General features: G+C 31.9%; 1 pseudogene; it reads right to left on the reverse strand.

Moving 5' to 3' along the window:
* Positions 1 to 1,727: 1,727 nt before the first annotated feature.
* Positions 1,728 to 5,008, reverse strand: LOC139877766 (protein REDUCED WALL ACETYLATION 1-like; annotated as a pseudogene).
* Positions 5,009 to 5,825: the final 817 nt, after the last annotated feature.

Genomic DNA, 5,825 nt, shown 5'->3' on the forward strand with positions numbered 1-5,825 from the left:
TGGTTGGCTAGTCCTGGAGGAAGTTCTGTCATGGTTGGGAGCACTCTTATTACTATTACTATTTTCATACCTTTCTTTTCAAGCTATCGTTTTGTTTATATACCCTCACTTGCTTTGGGTTAGGGTTAGACTTCAATGTTGAATGTCCTAATTCGAATTCTTTACTCTTTCTTATTTATTTGCTCGACCATTACGATCCGCCGTTATTTTTGGTATGCACTGTGGTGGGGCCAGGTTGTATTGACTGCAGATACTTTTATCCGTTTTAAGAATTCTATAAATAACAATCCAAAATTTTTAATAAGAGTGTATCAGTTTTAAGAATAGAATTTGGGTGAACATAAACCTGTTTTCCTTATAGCTCTCCATTTTAATTTGACCAGTTTGATATGTAACACAAAACCCATATCTACCCATTCATAAGTAGATTGGTCGAAATTGCCACCTCTACATCTCACAGTAAAATAATGTAAACTAACCAAAACGGATACTGAAACAATCGACGCCTTGACTGTACGTCTCCGTTTACTATCTGACTCCTCAAGTTTTTCCATCCATTTTTCAACCTGGGATAACGACATTAAAAATAGTTTTAAAGATAAATTATCTCATAAATCCAGACAAAAGAACTTTTTAAAACTTACGTTGGGATGAAGATATGCATAAATCATTCCAATAATCCATATATAGCGATCTAACCTAGATCTGAAATGCCACTCATGCAACCGAGGGAGATCTGGTTTAGCTAGATCACTTTAACCTACAAAAAGGGGGCGGGAAAAAAAAAAACATATAATTACTTTCAAAACAAAATTCAGCTTACATGATAAATATACATTCTCCAAAAACTATAACTCTTTGAGCTAGGAACAACTCTATTTAAATAGAGTAAACTGGAGGTGGAAAAATGGATGGGTCAGAAGGTTTAAGTTACCCATAACAGGCTATACAGAAAAACTTGTATGGGATGGGTCGGATGACGATGTCCCTAAAGACCTAAACTCCCTTCATACATAATCCAGGATTCTAAATAATTTAAAAGCAATTAGTGGATCAAATAACTATTTTATTCTTAGATTTTATTATTTTTTTTAAAACATAAAAATTAAGTAGAACCGCATGTTTCAGCCCGAATGAGCTGGTAATCCCACTTAAATACTGATATTGATGCAAGTCCATTAGCATTCAAAGCTGTTCATCACCTAATGGCTCAACTGCTTTGCCAAGATGGACTAACTAAAACTATAATTCTAATTTAATATTCATGAAGACTTAATTAATCGCATCAACTATTAGTACAATATAAAATTAAAAATTTAATAATCATGTTTCTGCTCGAATGACTTGGTACTCCCACTACATTAGAAGTCCAGAACAGTAAAAAGCAGAAATGTATGTAAATCCATTAGCATTCAAAACACTTCATAGACCAAAGCCTCTAATGTTTTGCCAAGATGGACTAATCAAAAGGAACCCTAAAAATTTAATGCAATGAAACACAAAAGGAAACTTGCATAAACAATGAAAGCATATAAATTATCCGTAATGGAAGTGTAAACATGATAAAATCAGAACAAGTAATATATGCACATATACTTTTCAACATATCAAATTATTAATCTATTTTATTATTAGATTAATAATCTATCTATAATCTATATCTTTTATCTTTTATGTTTTATAATATCTCATAAGGGTTATGCATTAAAATAAGACTATGGATGATACAATTGACCCGTTCAACTCATTTCCTTCAAAGCTATTATCTAACATAACTCCTTCGACCCATTAAAATGATACATAGTTCAAACTCATTCATAAATTAACATGCACTACAAACTACATAGAAAATAATAGAATATAAAATGTACCTAATAGGAATGAAAGAGGGCTCCAAATTAAATAAAAAATTCCAGGAATCTCCCAGACTAAGATAACCACAAGAAAGCATGCAGTGAGCTTCATAATCATTACTGATTTTATCTCATTATATTTGCTTCCGATTGCAAGGGCACCATACACCATAAGAGTAAAAAGAGTGTGCATAGGACATATATAATACAGCATATAGTCGTTGCTAAGAACTATACAACAAAATGCCACAAAAAAATTCAATCTCCACATCATCTGCACAAAAAAGATACAATATTAAGTGCATTAGATAATTGATCACCTATAATAAAAATACGTGATCCAAATTAGATTTGGAGGTTCGAACGTTGTAAAAACAAAAACGTGACTAACATGTGAAGTTTCATGTCTACAAAACAATAAACGACATCGAAATTTTCAGCATGATCAGATATAAGAATAGAGTTGTAATCCCTTGAATCCAACAATTTGCTTGAAATCCAACGGACCAATCAGAGCGCGACATGTGGCGCGACAATCACATGTAATTGAAAAAAATCATAAAAAAAAATTAAATTTTTTTTTTTTTTTTTTAATTTAGCCCGATTTAGAGTTTAGGGTTTTGGGTTTAGTCCCTAAACCCAAAACCCTAAACCCTAAACTCTAAACCTTTCGTGTTAAAAACTCAATCGAAACTCTAAACCCTAATTTCTAAACCCTAATTTCTAAACCCTAATTGTTAAACCCCAAACCCGTGGATATAGGGTTTAGGGTTAAGGGTTGGGGGTTAAAGTTTAGGGTTTAGGAAGTCAATCACATGTGAACCACATTTAGGAGTAGTTTTGACTACATGCGATAATAAGATTGTAGCTCTTTAATTGATCCCTTGGATCTCAACTTAAAAGTTGTAGTTGAATTCAAATGAATATTCCTCTATAAGAATAATATATATATATTACCTGAGAAAATCTTGCAACACTGAAATCCATCCTTTCCACTCCTCTGTTTGATGTCGATTAAGGTAAAGTATCGATTTTCCAGAGAAAGCTGACTTGTCACTATGTTTCTTCAAAGAAGTCATTGCTGAAACGATGATTAGAATAGCGTACAGAAAAAGAAAGAGATCGCGATTGTAGTTCTGCATAATTTAATAAAATAGTGTCACTTATCATAAAAGGGGATATTCAAGGCTCAAATAAAAAGAACGTTAAGAGTGAGGTAAGGACCTTTGTTGATTCTGGAATTAAGCTGGTGCGGTCACATTAGTAGAAATAGAATAAAATCCCCCCAAACTCTGACCTACATAATGTGATTCTTGCATCAGGTTAAAATGTAACAGACCTGATAAAATACTACTAAAAAAACATGAGTTACATTGCTCTTAGAGTTGCTCGATTTTCAAGTAAAAAGGACTCCTCCATTGTCACAAATCTACAAACCAAGCGGTACAGAATGTACTTAGTAGTTTCACTTTAATAGACACCACAATTAAAAAGTGAAAAGAAAGAAAAGATGATAAAATATGAAGATATACATTCAAATGTAAACCTAACCTAATTAAGTTTGCTTTAATAGATGCTGACTTTGTGAGGTCTCCTTCAAGCAAAACAGCACGATCGTCTTCCTTTATTGCCTCCATTTCCAATTCAACCATACTATTATCTGAATGCCTGCTTCCAAAAGACACAAGTAAATGAATATTGGAAGACACTTAAAGGTTAAATGTTTGCATATACTTACAGAATGCTGAATGCAACAAATTAAATGATAATTTGACATATGGATTGTTTATATAAGATCATTTTATACATGACAATTGTGTAACCATATATATATGTGACTTATTCACTGAAGGCCACAGAAAATTTGTGACAAAATATTCTAATAGGAAAGAGTTGATTATAGTACATAGAAAACTTACAGTTTGGATGGACATAAATATTTCTTGTATTCCAGCCATTCTGAATAAATCCAAGAAACCAATATAGGGATGATTCCAAGCAAAAAGGACACCTGCGAGATTATAATGTTAATGATAAAAACATTTATAGTCTCAAGGCTATACAAGGAAAAGCAGAACGGTAATACTAGAATACATGGCTGATAAAAGGTACAACCATATTACATAATTTCACACCATTATTGAGTAAGAAATAAATACCAACCCTCAAAATTTCCAGTTTTATAAATTTCGGTTGTGATGTTTGCATCCAACTTACATAGTAGATAGACTCAATTTCACATGTGAAAAAATCGATTAAGGATTTATACAACTGCATTTTTGTTCTTTTTAGTTGTTTTCACACAGATTGGTGAAGAAAATTTGCACAAGTCAAGCTCAACAAAAAAAAAAAAATAAATAAATAAATAAAAATTGAATAAAATGACATAAACAAGATATTTGATTGAAGACACATATTGACAAGATCAATATCTACTTATTCAAGGAATATCATTAAGCAATAGAAATCAGCAGCAGAACTTCATATTGAACTTATGAACAAAAACAATGTGATCTAAAACAAGAATAACATAGTTTATCCCCTCATCAATGATATCTTGAGTTCTTGACAAATTAATGGAATCAGATCACACACAAATGTCCACATAAAGTGTCATGCCTTTTGCATAAGCTGTTCTAAGCTACTGCACTATATTTTGAGGAATAAGAAGGCACTTCAAAAGCTACTAAAACTCCGATATGAAAGCATTATCTTAAGGTAATATCAATACTACTAATGTAGACGGGGAAAATTCTTACATACAAATACTTCAGTGTGAGCACAATGCAACACTAGATTTAGCACAATGCAACACTAGATTTTAACTTAAAGTAGGATCACCTAATAAACGGATCAGTAAATAAATCAACTTAGAGAAACAATTTAAATTAAAATTTAGTAGTTAGATTCTTTACCTGACCAGGCGTTAGAGGTCCAGAAGCCACCATTGCAAACGAACACAATCCGATTTCGCAATGGAAATCAGCAATCAGCCAATGCGAAGTTGAATTAATGGAATCGGTGATTTAATTATGAATTTATGAAAGAGAGGAGTAGATATTATGAGTTTGAAGTGTGTAAATGTATCTACACATCTAGCGATGGTAATCGGGATCCAATTAAGTGAATATCCAAAATATCTACTCATCCATATAATTTAGGCTCTCGATATTACTTCACATTTCCCTAGCCCCATATTCCCATATTGATACTCCAATATTTCATTTTGAAATATTTTAAATTAATTATCCATTTTCATAAATAGATAAGAATTAGTGAAATGACCCGTAGAAATACGGGTTTGTTTAAACGAAACAGTTTAATGATATATTTTACGTATTAAGTGAATGTAAATGTTAAAGTCATTTAGTTTATTGCCTCGTTGAACCACGAATTACGACTAAGAAACTTGTCGTTGATTTTACAAACATAAAGTTCGCTCAAAGTTGAGTATTTATATTTATATTTTTAATAATAATAATAATAATAATAATAATAATAATAATAATAATAATAATTTTTTTTGGGTAAATGGGGGTTACCCGACGAATCTTTATTAAAAAAGAATAAAGAATGATTACAATGTTAAGAACAAACGACTATAGCAGAGTACTATAGCCTCTCAAGCAACCTAGCTAATACAACTATTAGCAACAAGAGCAACATGCTCTAAACAAACATAAAGAAAAGAACACATTAAGATATCTTCCAGTCTGACTTCAGCCTAAGCGTTTGAGGCGTCCTCTTCCATTTGATCGTCATGAGTTTCAAACGGACAGTGGAGTAAATTGCACCACTAACTTCATCACATGACCTTCTCTTTTTCTTAAAAACTCTATTATTTCTTTCTTGCCACAAGAAATACACACTAGCCGCAAAAACAAGTTTGACAACAATGATTCTCGCTATGTTACGTTGGGCAAAAGGACTTACTAGCATTGTGAAATCTCTCCATGAGTCACTAAAAATCGG

The sequence above is a fragment of the Rutidosis leptorrhynchoides genome, chromosome 11, assembly GCF_046630445.1.
Source record: "Rutidosis leptorrhynchoides isolate AG116_Rl617_1_P2 chromosome 11, CSIRO_AGI_Rlap_v1, whole genome shotgun sequence".
Taxonomy (NCBI): Eukaryota; Viridiplantae; Streptophyta; class Magnoliopsida; order Asterales; family Asteraceae; genus Rutidosis; species Rutidosis leptorrhynchoides.